Source organism: Balaenoptera borealis (genome assembly GCF_965194805.1).
Source record: "Balaenoptera borealis genome assembly, chromosome: 14".
In the NCBI taxonomy this organism is placed as follows: domain Eukaryota; kingdom Metazoa; phylum Chordata; class Mammalia; order Artiodactyla; family Balaenopteridae; genus Balaenoptera; species Balaenoptera borealis.
This window is the reverse complement of record NC_138875.1, coordinates 16,860,869-16,878,007: the sequence shown is the minus strand read 5'-3', so window position 1 is coordinate 16,878,007 and position 17,139 is coordinate 16,860,869. Positions and strand designations below refer to the sequence as shown.

The window sequence follows — 17,139 nt, the reverse complement described above, 5'->3', positions numbered from 1 at the left end:
GTGGGGCCATCTTAGGAAGCTATCTGCCACAACAACTAAACCCCGAGCTGTAGTGCCTTTTCATAACCTAACCTATGAATGACATTTCATCATTTCCGCTATGTTACTGGTCACACAGACCAACCCTAGTATAATATGGGAGAGGACTACACGGGGGGCGGGGGGGGTGGGTGGAGGTCACTGGGGGCCATACTAGAGGCTGACACCGCAGCCCAACCAATGAATTTCTCCCCTTCATCCTGCTCTGAGCCCCCAGAGGCTGGCTTATGTGGACACATCAATGGGCTCTCTGGCTTCTGGTCAGATGTAGCCAATGGGGAGCACTGGCAAGGATGGAGTGAGGTAGGGGTACGTATTCCCCTAGCTCCCTCATTGCAGGCTGGCTGCACCTTCAACTGAAGGCCACAGGACCTGTCAGGTGGCACTAACAGACTGTCATCTGAATTACCCTTCATGAATTTAGTTTCATCTGATCCATAAAATTGGACGTACACAGAAACATTCCATTGTAAAGAGGAAAGTGGGTCTGCAGGACTGGGCCTGAAAATGACAGATTCCCATAACACCTGCTTCGACCGCTCCTCAACCCACACGTACAGACTCAGGGGATTTCCCCATGTCCAGTCCGTGACACCTGCATAATATGCTGGCATGAGCCAGACGTGAGCAGCTATTGTATTACAGCCTCACTTGGGTGCAGCTCTGAGAAGACAGTGGTGAAGGGAAATCATCTCAGATGCTAGAACTCTGAGTTGATGACTGGTTTTCCACTTCTTACATGAGTAGAGATGGCCTGAGGGACTGATGGACACTGGCTAAAGGGTTGACCAGTTGATCAGAGACTTGGAAAGAACAAGATTAGAGATTAGGTATGGCAGTCTGGTGGGGAAGTATGTGGATGAATTTTTCTGCATGGGCCCAGAATGTGAAGATATCTTGCCCTGTGTAAATACCCAGGAGAAGGCATTCAGTATAGAGGAGGTCTTTGTAAACTGTGGATGTTGGCCTTTCCCACCCACCCACCCCCGGCCCAAGTGCCCCAGTGCTTGTTCAAAGAAACCATATACAAAGTCGCTGTAGTAACAGGATGGAGGCTATGCATGGGTTCAATGGCATGGGCTGCCCTTCATCAAGGCTGATCTGGCTGCCTGACTACCACTGTGGAGGACCCAGCCTGACAACAGCAGAAGCCAACTTTGAGGACCTGATAGGACACTAATCTTTGGGGGACCAGGTGGCCAGCTGATGGCTGGTGGGTTACATTCAACTCCTGGAGGAGGCAGCAATATGCCTGTCAACTGTAGAGTCATTATTCACATGCGGCTGTACCCTCCCTGCCTGCGGCGCTGGCATCTGCTGACTTAGAGAATGCTATGTCCATCTCCGCAGTACATAGCATCTTCTCTAACCAGGGAGCACATTTTCAATGAAGGAAGTATGACAGTGGGCTCATAACTGTGGAGTTCACTGTGTAATCACGTGCTTTGCGTCAAATTAGATTATTGCTTAAAATATTCACACATGCTCCCCTTTCCTCTGTGAGAGAAATGTACTTTCCTGCTTCATTCATGTTGGGCTTGGCCATGTGGATTTTCTCTGACCATGGGAGGTGGGCAGATGTGATGCAAGCAAAGGTTTAAACTGTACTTGTACAGTTGAGTTTGTTTTCTTGTTCCTACCATCATCATGAGAAGAGTGAACCCCAACTGCCCCACCGGTCTAAGGAAGGTGATAGAAACGTGACCTGGACCCAGTCTGCAGCTTGGAGCCAAGCCCATCGGAACCCAGCCCAGACCAGGTTGACTCCTAGATGCATGAGTGAGAATAAATGATTGTTGTTTTGCCTCTGAGTTTTGGAGCATTTTGTTACACAGCTTTATTGTGGCAATAGGAGACTGATACATGCCCCATTACCCAGAAGCATCTGGCTTAAAAGAGAGCTGAATAGCCTACTGGGAGGCAGTTACGACACCCTGCGAGGTGTCATAGACAATGTTGGGTGCAATCTCCCCCATAGTGGAATGCATATTATTATTTTTTTGTATGTTTGTTGGTTTCAAACAATTCTCCGGGTATTTTCATTTCTGTGAAGGAGTTGAAATGTCTGTGACCCACACTGAGGCCAGTAGGCAGAAATCTTTACTGTTCTTTGCCCAAGGGAAGGACAACCTCTCCTAAAACCAGTGAGGACCACAGGAAATGGAAGTGGGAGAAGGGAACACAGCTCCAGGGCTACTGCAGGCCAGCCCCTCTGCCCACTACCCTCAGCCTCTACCCCCAGTAATAAAAACAAAGTGGTCGGGTCGCACCTCCTCTTTCCCAGGGCGGTTCTCTCCTCATCTACCCACAGCCGGCACTGAACTTGCCTCCGCTCTGTGTCTGGTAGGTGGCCCGTACATGTCACCACCAGATTGTAGGTAAGAGGCCATCCTGGCATCCTTCCAGGGCACTTAGCACAGAGCCTTGCTCTCAGTAAGTGATTGGTATCATTCTGTTGGGGGGACAATCTCGTTTAGTCCAGCCTCCCTCCGGAAGCAGAACTTCCCTTACAGCATCGCGGAAGGGGTCACTTCCAAGAACAAACTCAAGTTTGTCGGTGCTCATGAGTGCATGAATAAATGAATGCATTCAGTGAATGGCATTGCTCTTCTCTCTTCATCTGACTGTGGCCTGCTGGGGGCACCCTCATCTAGCGGTCCTCGATGTTTCGGTCCCACACCCAGTCAGGGTTGTTCTAGTGTCTTGGCGGACGTCCCTTCGCTCCACCAGGAACCACAAGCGAGTCGCGGTCCTAACACTGTATTGGCCCCCGAGGGCCACCGTAGCTGGCCGCCGACTTGCGCTTAAGGCCCGCGCTGGCGGCGGCGCCATGTTGTCTCCGGGCACTTCCGCGTGTGCGCACCTGGTCCTGCTTTTCCGGCTGCGCACGCATCTCTCAGGTGTGGTGGGCAGGCCGGACCTAGAGTGCTGCTTTCAGCGTTTCATCTCCGAGCAAACTCACAGGCGTCGTTAGAGCTTTCTCAGGCACTCAGTTATTTGCGCCTCAGAACAGTTTCGGAGAGAGAAGAGGCAGAAATCACTGTAAGCGCCTCTCGGGCACCTTTCCCCATCCCGGGGCCGGGAACGGGGGTGGGGGGTTGGGTGCTGGGAGGAGAGGCCTAGTGTTTGCTTAATTAGCGAATTGGTCAAGCAATCAAAAAAAAAAACTCAGTAATATTTAAAACCGGTTTGAAATTGCAGACAAAAAGAGTGGGTTGTCATTACGGTGAAACTATTAATTTAAGGAACTGAAAACGTAACTTGTAGAGTTAAATGTAAACACTTAGGTTTGCTTGTTAATTTATTTCAGTGATTCTCAGGCTCCTTCACGTTCGTCAACTGCAGGCTTTATCTATAATTTATCCCTTAAAAAAAAAAGTGAGTGAAATTATTTTAAAGTCCTGCTGTCCTTTAAGGAGGGTGAACAATGGGGCTCTGAAGCCATATACCCTAGGACACAGGGCTCTTACGTTCTACCCTGGTCGGGTTTCTTAACCTCTCTGAGCCACAGGATTTTCGACTGTAAAATGCTAATAATCTCCTGGAAAGGTTGCCTTTGTGAGGTTGGTATGAGGTCAAGTTATACAGAAATGCCTAGTGTTTGCTTGGCATCTAGTGAGCCTTCTGAATTAGGGCACAAATGATATTGATAGTTAATCATGGTTCTTTTGTTCCACGATCCTGCATAATCACACTTTCAAGCCTTCAAGCTCCTGAGGGCTGCTGGTGGGCCCGCCCCATCCCCTGCCCCGCCCTCCTTCACCCCCAGTGAATTCAAAGTATCTCAGACCCTGCAGAGCCTTTCCGCTGCCCCACTTCTCAGGAAATGACCCGTCTCTTGCTTCAAGCCATTAAATAGGAGCTTTCTGAAGGTCTTTCCTCAAAACTCGAACTTTTCAGCCTCAACACCCGTCCTTACCTTCTAGTACCATGTAAGTACAGTTGACCCTTGAACAACACGAGTTTGAACTGATAGGTGGATTTTTTTCAATAAATAGATACTGCAGTACCACACACCTGAGGTTAGTTGAACCTGCAGATGGTTGATTATAAGGTTGTATTTGGATTTTCTGCCGAGTGGGTGCCCCTGACACACCTCCCCCGCCCCAACCAAGGTGTTCAGGGCTCAGCTGTGGTATTATCCCTCCTGTGTTCTGGATCCTCCTTAGTTCTCCATTCTAATCTCTACACTTCAACCAGGGCCAACACTTGGAAACATAAATCCCATCATTTCGTTCTCCAGCTGGCGACCTTCCCTGACTTCCGTTTCCTCTCAGGATCCACCCGAGTCCCCCTGAAGGCTCACCGGGCTGCGTGTGCTCTGGCTGGTTGTTGCTTTCTGAAAGCACAATTCACAGTAGCCAGGGGTAGTTTCTTTGAATTGTCCTGGGTACAGTGTGGGGTTTGGGGTAGCCTTAAAGGAAGGTGAAGGCAGAGTTAAATGGAAAAGGAGCTGGGGAAGCTTTCAAAGCAGAGTGAATTGTGTTCTCTGAAAGCAATGAGGGAGACCTCCTCCAGGTGATTTTGAAGAGCAATCATGGAATCAGTTTAGCAGGAGTTGAGGCTTCTAGAGGCCCAGCTAATGATATCTTGGTTTATGGGGTTTTTTTCTTGTTGTTTGCTGTTGTAGCAGATCAAAGTGAAGGTATTTTCACCCAAAGCCACAAAATCCTAAGAAATATCCCGGTCTTGGATAAACCCAGTAAACTGAAAAGAGCTCTTCTGGTCCACATTTACTCAAGATGTTTACAATGGTGAAATTCTGATGCAAATTTTCCAAAAACTTGAACCGTAGCTCTACTTTTAGAAATAGTCCTTAGTGTTACCTCTATTAAACCTTTCAATAAGCATGCACTTTTATGTCAGTCACACAACATTTAAATGAGGCAGCTGAAGGTAGGTGAGCATTCCGAAGTGAATGGTAAGCAGGAGCCTCCCGTAGGATTTCCGTAGACTGGCTTGCTCGTTACGCAGCACGGCTCAGCATCCGTTTTGTAATGAACCTGCAAGATGACTCCCATTTGGCAAATTGACCTCTAATCTAAAGGTTGATTCTTATCACCTGGGAGAATTGATTCCTGATGAGAAATGCTAGGCAATGGAACCGTCCCTCGTTGGCTTCACAATCCAGATCCAGTATCTTTAATCCCTTGGTGGAAAGAAACAGAAACATTCCATGGCTTGTGACAGCACCTCGAGAATGATTGCTGTTGTTGAACAGCATCAGGGGCCAAAGGAACATTGATCATCTCTCCAACTGGAGTTCATAGGCAGGTTATCTGGAGTGAGTAACATATCCTGAATTTGGCAGGAGCACCCTGGGTTTTTAACCACCATAGTTGGTTGGGGGGTTTGGATTTCTCTCCATGTTAGAATTTCCCTTCCTCTTATGTTTATTGTAAACAGCTGCATTATAATTTGATTCAAGTTTTGAGGCCAGGGAGTTCCCTGGGGGTCCAATAGTTAGGACTTTGTGCTTCCACTGCAGGGGACACGAGTTCCATCCCTGGTCAGGGAACTAAGATCCTGCAAGCCGTGCAGCCAAAAAAACAAAAAAAAACGGGGAGTTTTGAGGTCAAATTTCCTTTCTGTTTTCTTTTTGCCGTACTGCTCGGCTTGTGGGATCTTAGTTCCCCAACCAGGGATTGAAACCCGGGCCCTTGGCAGTGAGAGTGTGCAGTCCTAACCACTGGACTGCCAGGGAATTCCCGAGGCCAAATTTCTGATAATTTAAAAACTATGAGAGTTATTTCTTCCTATGCATCTTACTGCTGAGCTCATCTTAGCTGATACTGGGTGGCACAGAAGCAAATCTATACTGGTCTTTGAATCTGGAACATTCTCTCAAATTTTTTTGGTGCTACCCCATATTTGACATGACCTTAAGATGTTAGTCAGATTCTGCTGAGGTCAAAGAAAACATGTACATGTACATGGCCTGACAGAGCACTGCTCTCAGTCTGTAACCGTGAACAGGAAGCCACCATGTCTTTGGATTCCCAGTCACCCAGTGGAGCAGAGTAAACAGCTGAGGGTTGCTGGCCTAGTGAGGAATTTGTGGGCTGGGGAAATCCTTTGAGAGGATTTGTAATGCAAGCAGGAAAAATATCAACACAAACTACCCTTTTTTGGCTTAAATGTCATTTCTATTTATTGTTATTTAATTTTTGGAGTAGATAATATATATCCATATGGTTCAAAACTTAAAAAATGTTAAAAACGTGAAAAAGTTATTCATTTTTAAAAGTCTCACTCCCCACTTCTTTGCTTTGTTTTTTCTTTCTTTAAAACGACTTCTTTTGAGGTACACATACAGTAAGTTCCCTACATACCAACGAGTTCTGTTCCGAGAGCGCGTTCATAAGTCCAGTTTGTTCGTAAGTCCAACAAAGTTAGCCTAGGTACACAACTAACACAATCGGCTATATATTAATAGTACTGTACTGTAATAGGTTTATAATACTTTTCGCAGAAATAATACATAAAAAACAAACACAAAAAATAAAACATTTTGAGTCTTACAGTACAGTACCTTGAAAAGTACAGTAGTCCAGTACAACAGCTGGCATACAGGGGCTGACATCGAGTGAACAGGCAAGAAGAGTTACTGACTGGAGGAGGGAGAGGAGGTGGGAGGTGGTAGAGCTGAAGGACCGTCAGCAATAGGAGACGGAGGGTAAGCTGCAATTTCACTCACGCCTGACTCTGATGGACCGCACGTTCGCATCTTTGAAAGTTCACAGCTTGAAGGTTCGTATGTAGGGGACTTACTGTATTTAAAGTGTGCAATTTTATATTTTTTAACATGTCATATACCTATTAAACCATCACCACAATCAAGATAGTAAACAGATTTGTCACCCCCAAAAGTTTTCTTGTGCCTCTTTTAATCCTTCCTCATGCATTTCCCTAAGGACTAATGATGTTGAGCATCTGTTCATGTGCTGTTTTGCCATAATGTGTTATCTTTTTTCCCCCCCCCGGTATTATTGAGATGTAATTGACATACAGTACTGTGTAAGTTTAAGGTGTACAGCGTGATGATTTGACTTACATACATAGTGAAATGAGGACCACATTAAGTTTAGTTAACATCCATCATCTCATATCAATATAAAATAAAGGAAAAATTTTTTTCCTTGTGATGAGAACCCTTAGGATTTATGCTCTTAACAACTTATGTATATATTTATCATACAACTTACATACATATTTATCCTGCATATAGTCATCATGCATCCCTAGTACTTATTTATCTTATAACTGGAAGTCTGTGCCTTTTGACCACCTTCATCCAATTTCTCCCACCCTTCTCCACCTCTGATAACCACAAATCTGATCACTTTTTCCATGATTTTGGCTATTTTTTAGATTCCACGTATAAGTAAGATCATATAATATTTGTCTTTCTCTCCCTGATTTATTTCACTTAGCATAATGCCCTCAAGGGCCATCTATGTTGTCACAAATAGCAGGATTTCCTCGTCTCTTACACTAAATAATATTCCATTGTGTGTATATAGCACAGCTTCTTTATCCATTCATCCATTAATGGATACTGAGGTTATTTCCATGTCTTGGCTATTGTAAATAATGCTGTTGTGAACATGGAGATGCAAATATCACTTCCACATGTTTTTGTTTTCTTCAGGTATATTCCCAGAAGTGGGATGTCTGGATCATATGGTAGTTCTATTTTTAATGTTTTGAGGAACCTCCATATTGTTTTCCATAGTGGCTGAAACAATTTATAATCCCACCAAGTGTGCACAAGTGTTCCCTTTTCTTCATATCCTGGCAACATTTGTTATCTCTTGTCTCTTTGATGCTAGCCATCCTGACAGGAGTGAGGTGATCTCATTGTGGTTTCAATTTGGATTTCTCTAATGATTAGTGATGCTGAGCATCGTCATGTACCTGTTGGCCATTCGTGTATCTTCTTTGGACAAGTATGTATTCAAGTTCTTTGCCCATTTTTAAATTGGATTCTTACTTTTTGTGCATATGAGTTCCCTGTGTATTTTGGATATTAGCCCCTTTTCAGATAAATGGTTTGCAAATGCTTCTTCCCATTCCAAAGGTTATCTTTTAATTTTGTTGACGTTTTTCTTTTGCTGTGCAGCTTTCTGGTTTGATGTAGTTCCACTTGTTTATCTTTTATTTTGTTGCTTGTGCTTTAGGTGTCATATTTTAAAAAATCATTGCCAACTTATCTTTTATTTTGTTACTTGTGCTTTAGGTGTCATATTTTAAAAAATCATTGCCAAGATCCATGTCGAGGAGCTTTTTTTCTATGTTTTCTGCTAGGAGGTTTATGGTTTCAGGTCTTACATTTAGGTCTTTGATCCATTTGGAATTGATTTTTGTGAGTGGTGTAAGATAGGGATGTAATTTCATTCTTCTCCATGTGGATATCCAATTTTTACCATTTATTGCAGAGACTGTATTTTCTCCATTGAGTATTATTGGCTTCCTTGTCAAATATTATCTGACCATATATACTTGGGTTTATTTCTGGGCTCTTGATTCTGTTCCTTTAGTCTATTTATCTGTTTTTGTGCCAGTACCATACTGTTGATTCCTATAGTTTTATAAGTATAGCTTAAAATCAGGAAAGTGATACCAGCCACTTTGTCCTTTTTTCTCAGGATTGCTTTGGCTATTCAGAGTCTTTTGTGCTTCCATATAAATCTTAGCATTGGTTTTTCTACTTCTGTAAAAAATGCCATTGGAATCTTGATAGGGATTGCAGCAAATCTCTAGATGGCTTTTGGTAGTGTTGACATTGCAGCAATATTCTTCAAATCCATGAACACAGGATACCTTTCCATTTATTTGTGTTGTCTTTGATTTCTTTCTTTCATCAGTGTCTTGTAGTTTTCAGAGTAGAGATCTTTCACCTCCTTGGTTAAATTCACTCCTAAATATTCTGTTTTTTTTTTAAATTTTATTTATTTATTTATTTATATTTGGCTGTGTTGGGTCTTCGTTTCTGTGTAAGGGCTTTCTCCAGTTGCAGCGAGCAGGGGCCACTCTTCGTCGCGGTGCGTGGGCCACTCACTGTCGCGGCCTCTCCTGTTGCGGAGCACAGGCTCCAGACGCCCAGGCTCAGTAGTTGTGGCTCATGGGCCTAGCCGCTCCGCGGCATGTGGGATCTTCCCGGACCGGGGCTCGAACCCGTGTCCCCTGCATTGGCAGGCGGATTCTCAACCACTGCGCCACCAGGGAAGCCCTATTCTATTGTTTTTGATGCTACTGTAAATGGAATAATTTTCTTTCTTTTTCAGATAATTTGTAATAATAGAGATGCTACTGATTTTTGAATGTTAATTTTGTATTCTACAACTTTACTGAATTCATTGATTAGATTTAACAGGTTATTTTTGATAGAGTCTTTAGGATTTTCTTTTTTTTTTGAATTTTTGAATTTTATTTTATTTATTTTTTTATACTGCAGGTTCTTATGAGTCATCCATTTTATACACATCACTGTCTACATGTCAATCCCAGTCTCCCAGTTCATCACACCACCCCCACCACCCCCCACCGCTTTCCCCCCTTGGTGTCCATACGTTTGTTCTCTACATCTGTGTCTCAATTTCTGCCCTGCAAACCGGTTCATCTGTACCATTTTTCTAGGTTCCATATATATGCGTTAATATACAATATTTGTTTTTCTCTTTCTGACTTACTTCACTTTGTATGGCAGTCTCTAGATCCATCCACGTCTCAACGAGTGACTCAATTTTCGTTCCTTTTTATGGCTGAGTAATATTACATTGTATATATGTACCACAGCTTCTTTATCCATTCGTCTGTCGATGGGCATTTAGGTTACTTCCATGACCTGGCTATTGTAAATAGTGCTGCAGTGAACATTGGGGTGCATGTGTCTTTTTGAACTATGGTTTTCTCTGGGTATATGCCCAGTAGTGGGATTGCTGGATCATATGGTAATTCTATTTTTAGTTTTTTAAGGAACTTCCATACTGTTCTCCATAGTGGCTGTATCAATTTACATCCCCACCAACAGTGCAAGAGGGTTCCCTTTTCTCCACACCCTCTCCAGCATTTGTTGTTTGTAGATTTTCTGATGATGCCCATTCTCACTGGTGTGAGGTGATACCTCATTGTAGTTTTGATTTGCATTTCTCTAATAATTAGTGACGTTGAGCAGCTTTTCATGTGCTTCTTGGCCATCTGTATGTCTTTGGAGAAAAGTCCATTTAGGTCTTCTGCCCATTTTTGGATTGGGTTGTTTGTTTTTTTAATATTGAGCTGCATGAGCTGTTTATATATTTTGGAGATTAATCCTTTGTCCGTTGATTCGTTTGCAAGTATTTTCTCCCATTCTGACGGGTGTCTTTTCATCTTGTTTGTAGTTTCCTTTGCTTTGCAAAAGCTTTTAAGTTTCATTAGGTCCCATTTGTTTGTTTTTATTTCCATTACTCAAGGAGGTGGATCAAAAAAGATCTTGCTGTGATTTATGTCAAAGAGTGTCATTCCTATGTTTTCCTCTAAGAGTTTTATAGTCTCCGGTCTTATATTTAGGTCTCTAATCCATTTTGAGTTTATTTTTGTGTATGGTGTTAGGGAGTGTTCTAATTTCCTTCTTTTACATGTAGCTGTCCAGTTTTCCCAACACCACTTATTGAAGAGACTGTCTTTTCTCCACTGTATATCTTTGCCTCCTTTGTCATAGATTAGTTGAGCATAGGTGCGTGGGTTTATCTCTGGGCTTTCTATCCTGTTCCATTGACCTGTATTTCTGTTTTTGTTCCAGTACCATATTGTCTTGATTACTGTAGCTTTGTAGTATAGTCTGAAGTTAGGGAGTCTGATTCCTCCAGCTCTGTTTTTTTCCCTCAAGACTGCTTTGGCTATTCGGCGTCTTTTGTGTCTCCATACAAATTTTAAGATTTTTTGTTCTAGTTCTGTAAAAAATGCCAATGGTAATTTGATAGGGATTGCTTTGAATCTGTAGATTGCTTTGGGTAGTATAGTCCTTTCCATACTATTGATTCTTCCAATCCAACAACATGGTATATCTCTCCATCTGTTGGTATCATCTTTAATTTCTTTCGTCAGTGTCTTATAGTTTTCTGCATACGGGTCTTTTATCTCCCTAGGTAGGTTTATTCCTAGGTATTTTATTCTTTTTGTTGCAGTGGTAAATGGGAGTGTTTCCTTAATTTCTCTTTCAGATTTTTCATCATTAGTGTATAGGAATGCCAGAGATTTCTGTGCATTAATTTTGTATCCTGCAACTTTACCAAATTCATTGATTAACTCTAGTAGTTTTCTGGTGGCATCTTTAGGATTCTCTACGTATAGTATCATGTCATCTGCAAACAGTGACAGTCTCACTTCTTTTCCAATTTATATTTCTTTATTTCTTTTTCTTCTCTGATTGCCGTGATTAGGACTTCCAAAACTATGTTGAATGATAGTAGTGAAAGTGGACATCCTTGTCTTGTTCTTTATCTCAGAGGAAATGCTTTCAGTTTTTCACCATTGAGAATGATGTTTGCTGTGGGTTTGTCATATATGGCCTTTATTATGTTGAGGTATGTTCCCTCTATGCCCACTTTCTGGAGAGTTTTTATCATAAATGGGTGTTGAATTTTGTCAAAAGCTTTTTCTGCATCTATTGAGATGATCATATTGGTTTTTTCTTCAGTTTGTTAATATGGTGTATCACATTGATTGATTTGCATATGTTGAAGGATCCTGGCATCCCTGGGATAAATCCCACTTGATCGTGGTGTATGATCCTTTTAATGGGTTGTTGGATTCTGTTTGCTAGTATTTTGTTGAGGATGTTTGCATCTATGTTCATCAGTGATATTGGTCTGTAATTTTCTTTTTTTGTAGTATCTTTGTCTGGTTCTTGTATGGTGATGGTGGCCTCATAGAACGAGTTTGGAAGTGTTCCTTCCTCTGCAATTTTTTGGAAATGTTTGAGAAGGATGGGTGTTAGCTCTTCTCTAAATGTTTGATAGAATTCACCCGTGAAGCCATCTGGTCCTGCACTTTTCTTTCTCGGAAGATTTTAAATCACAGTTTCAATTTCATTGCTTGTGATTGGTCTGTTCATATTTTCTGTTTCTTCCTGGTTCAGTCTTGGAAGGTTATACCTTTCTAAGAATTTGTCCATTCCACTTTGTCTATTTTATTGGCATAGAGTTGCTTGTAGTAGTCTCTTAGGATGCTTTGTATTTCTGTGGTGTCTGTTGTAACTTCTCCTTTTTCATGTCTAATTTTATTGATTTGAGTCCTCTCCCTCTTTTTCTTGATGAGTCTGGTTAATGGTTTATCAATTTTGTTTATCTTCTCAAAGAACCAGCTTTTAGTTTTATTGATCTTTGCTATTGTTTTCTTTGTTTCTATTTCATTTATTTCTGCTCTGATCTTTATGATTTCTTTCCTTCTGCTAACTTTGGGTTTTGTTTGTTCTTCTTTCTCTAGTTCCTTTAGGTGTAAGTTTAGATTGTTTATTTGATATTTTTCTTGTTTCTTGAGGTAGGCTTGTATAGCTATAAACTTTTCTCTTAGAACTGCTTTTGCTGCATCCCATAGGTTTTGGATTGTCGTGTTTTCATTGTCATTTGTGTCTAAGTATTTTTTGATTTCCTCTTTGATTTCTTCAGTGATCTCTTGGTTATTTAGTAACGTATTGCTTAGCTTCCATGTGTTTGTGTTTTTTACGTTTTTTTCCCTGTAATTCATTTCTAATCTCATAGCATTGTGGTCAGAAAAGATGCTTGATATGATTTCAATTTTCTTAAATTTACTGAGGCTTGATTTGTGATCCAAGATGTGATCTATCCTGGAGAATGTTCCATGCGCACTTGAGAAGAAAGTGTAATCAGCTGTTTTTGGATGGAATGTCCTATAAATATCAGTTAAATATATCTGGTCTATTGTGTCATGTAAAGCTTCCGTTTCCTTATTTATTTTCATTTTGGATGATCTGTCCATTGGTGTAAGTGAGGTGTTAAAGTCCCCCACTATTATTGTGTTAACTGCCCATTTCCTCTTTTATAGCTGTTAGCAGTTGCCTTATGTATTGAGGTGCTCCTATGTTGGGTGTATATATATTTATAATTGTTATATCTTCTTCTTGGATTGATCCCTTGATCATTATGTAGTGTCCTTCCTTGTCTCTTGTAACATTATTTTAAAGTCTGTTTTATCTGATGTGAGTATTGCTACTCCAGCTTTCTTTTGATTTCCATTTGTATCAAATATCGTTTTCCATCCCCTCACTTTCAGTCTGTATGTGTCCCTAGGTCTGAAGTGGGTCTCTTGTAGACAGCATATATATGGGTCTTGTTTTTGTATCCATTCAGCAAGCCTGTGTCTTTTGGTTGGAGCATTTAATCCATTCACGTTTAAGGTAATTATCGATATGTATGTTCCTATGACCATTTTCTTAATTGTTTTGGGTTTTTTGTTTTTGTTTTTAAAACGTTTCTTTAATTAATTTATATTTATTTTTGGCTGTGTTGGGTCTTTGTTTCTGTGCGAGGGCTTTCTCCAGTTGCGGCGAGCGGGGGCCACTCTTCATCGCGGTGCGCGGGCCTCTCTCTGTCGCAGCCTCTCTTGTTGCGGAGCACAGGCTCCAGACGTGCAGGCTCAGTAGTAGTGGCTCACGGGCTTAGTTGCTCCGTGGCATGTGGGATCTTCCCAGACCAGGGCTTGAACCCGTGTCCCCTGCATTGGCAGGCAGATTCTTAACCTCTGTGCCACCAGGGAAGCCCTTGGGTTTGTTTTTGTAGGTCCTTTTCTTCTCTTGTGTTTCCCACTTAGAGAAGTTCCTTTAGCATGTGTTGTAGAGCTGGTTGGGTGGTGCTGAATTCTCTTAGCTTTTGCTTATCTGTAAAGCTTTTGATTTCTGCATCGAATATGAATGAGATCCTTGTCAGGTACAGTAATCTTGGTTGTAGGTTCTTGCCTTTCATCACTTTAAGTATATCATGCCACTCCCTTCTGGCTTGTAGAGTTTCTGCTGAGAAATCAGCTGTTAACCTTGTGGGAGTTCCCTTGTATGTTATTGTTTTTCCGTTGTTGCTTTCAGTAATTTTTCTTTGTCTTTAATTTTTGCCATTTTGATTACTCTGTGTCTCGGCATGTTTCTCCTTGGGTTTATCTTGTATGGGACTCTCTGCACTTCCTGGGCTTGGGTGGCTATTTCCTTTCCCACGTTAGGGAAGTTTTCGACGGTAATCTCTTCAAATACTTTCTCTAGTCCTTTCTCTCTTCTCCTTTTGGGACCCCTATAATGCGAATGTTGTTGCGTTTAATGTTGTCCCAGAGGTCTCTTAGGCTGTCTTCATTTCTTTTCATTCTTTTTTCTTTAGTCTGTTCCGCAGCAGTGAATTCCACCATTCTGTCTTCCAGGTCACTTATCCGTTCTTCTGTCTCAGTTATTGATTCCTTCTAGTGTAGGAAGGAATTCCTACACTATTGATTCCTTTTAGTGTAGTTTTCATTTCAGTTATTGTATTGTTAATCTCAGTTTGTTCTTTAATTCTTCTTGGTCTTTGTTAAACGTATCTTGCATCTTCTCGATCTTTGCCTCCATTCTTTTTCCAAGGTCCTGGATCATCTTCACTGTCATTATTCTGAATTCTTTTTCTGGAAGGTTGCCTATCTCCACTTCATTTAGTTGTTTTTCTGGGGTTTTATCTTGTTCCTTTGTCTGGAGCATAGCCCTCTGCCTGTTCATCTTGTCTGTCTTTCTGTGAATGTGGTTTTTGTTCCACAGGCTGCAGGATTATAGTTCTTCTTGTTTCTTCTGTCTGCCTTCTGGTGAATGAGGCTGTCTAAGAGGCTTGTGCAGGTTTCCTGATGGGAGGGACTGGTGGTGGGTAGAGCTGGCTGTTGCTCTGGTGGGCAGAGCTCAGTAAAACTTTAATCCGCTTGTCTGCTGATGGGTGGGGCTGGGTTCTCTCCCTGTTGGTTGTTTGGCCTGAGGCGACCCAACAGTGGAGCTTACCTGGGCTCTTTGGTGGGGCTAATGACAGACTCTGGGAGGGCTCACGCCAAGGAATACTTCCCAGAACTTCTGGTGCCAGTCTCCTTGTCCTCACGGTGAGACACAGCCACCCCCCGCCTCTGCAGGAGACCCTCCAACACTAGCAGGTAGGTCTGGTTCAGTCTGCTATCGGGTCACTGTTCCTTCCCCTGAGTCCCGATATGCACACTCCTTGTGTGTGCCCTACAAGAATGGAGTCCCTATTTCCCCCAGTCCCGTCGACGTCCTGCAGTCAAATCCCGCTAGGCTTCAAAGTCTGATTCTGTAGGAATTCCTCTTCCCTTTGCCGGACCCCTAGGTTGGCAAGCCTGACGTGGGGCTCAGAACTTTCACTGCAGTGGGTGGACTTCTGTGGTATAAGTGTTCTCTAGTTTGTGAGTCACCCACCTAGCAGTTATGGGGTTTGCTTTTATTGTGATTGCATCCCTCCTACCGTCTCATTGTGGCTCCTCCTTTGTCTTTGGATGTGGGGTATCTTTTTTGGTGAGTTCCAGTGTCTTCCTGTTGATGATTGTTCAGCAGTTATGATTCCGGTGCTCTTGCAAGAGGGAGTGAGCGCATGTCCTTCTACTCCGCCATCTTGAACCAATCTCCAGGATTTTCTCTATATAAAAGCATTTCATCTGCAAATAGAAAATTTTACTTCGTCATTTCCAATTTTGATGTCTCTTATTTCTTTTTCTTGCTTACTGCTGTGGCTGGAACTTCCAGTAATATGTTGAATAGGATTGGTGAGAGGGGCATCCTTGTTCCTGATCTTAGAGGAAAATCTTTTAACCTTTCACTGTTGAGTATGATATTATCTGTGGGCCTGATATAAATGGCCTTTATTATGTTAAGGGGTGTTCCTCCTATACCTACTTTGTCAAGAGTTTTTATCATGAACAGATGTTGAATTTTGTCAAGTGCTTTTTCTGCATCTGTCTAGATGATTATATGTGTTTTTTCTTTCATTGTATTAATGTGTTGTATGGCATTGGTTGATTTGCGTATGTTGAACTGTCCTTGATCACAGGGATAAATCCTCCTTGATCAGGGTGAATGATCTTTTTAATGTGCTGCTGATTTTGGTTTGGTATTATTTTATTGAAAAATTTTGCATCTATGTATTGTCAGGGATATTGGCCTGTAGTTTTCTCTTCTTGTAGTCCTTTTCTGGCTTTGGTATCAGGGTATTGCTGGCCTCATAAAATGAGTTTGCAGTATTCCGTCCTCCTCCAGTTTTTGGAAAAGTCTGAGAAGGATTGGCATTAATTCTTCTTTAAATGTTTGGTAAAATTCGCCAGTGAAGCCATCTGTCTGGTCTTGAGCTTTTTTCATTGGGAGATTTTTGATTACTGATTCAGTCTCCTTGCTAGTAATTGGTATCTTCAGATTTGCTATTTCTTTTTGATCCGGGCTTGGTAGGTTGGTTGTATGCATCTAAGAATTTTTCCATTTCTTAGGTTGTCCAGTTTTTCTACATACAGTTGTTCATAGTAGCTTCTTATGATCCTTTGTATTTCTGGGGTATCAGTTGTAATATTTCCTTTTCATTTATAATTTTGTTTATTTGGGCCCTCTCTCTTTTATTCTTCATTAGAATAGCTAAAAGTTTGTCAAGTTTATTTATTGTTCCAAAGAACCAGCTATTTGTTCTTTTAATCTTTAAACATTTTTTCCTGCTGTTTTATTTATTTCTGATCTAATCATTATTTCTTCTGCTAACTGTGGTCTCGGTTTGTTCTTCTTTTTTTAGTTCCTTAAGGCATACAGTTGATTATTTGAAATCCTTATTGATGATTAATAAAGGCCTTTATTGCTATGAATTTTCCTCTTAGAACTGCTTATGCTGCATCCTGTAAGTTTTGGTGTGTTGTTCCCATTTTCATTTGTCTAAAGATACTTTTTAAATTTCCCCTTTAATTTCTTCTTTGATCCATTGGTTGTTGAGGAGAGTGTTGTTTAATTTCCATTGTATTTGTGAATTTTTCAGTTCTCCTCCTATTGTTGCTTTCTTGTCTCATACCATTGTGGCCAGAGAAGTTGGTGTGATTCTAACTTTTGGAATTTGCCAAGGA

The 17,139-nt window shown here is 41.6% G+C and overlaps 1 long non-coding RNA gene across 1 annotated transcript in view; it reads left to right on the top strand.

Moving 5' to 3' along the window:
- The first annotated feature begins 2,868 nt into the window (after positions 1-2,868).
- LOC309611090 overlaps positions 2,869-17,139 on the top strand; it is a 63,701-nt gene continuing 49,430 nt past the window's right edge. Inside the window, exon 1 of the long non-coding RNA XR_014234321.1 lies at positions 2,869-3,081. This is a non-coding gene — a long non-coding RNA (uncharacterized lncRNA). The remainder of the gene's footprint in view (positions 3,082-17,139) is intronic.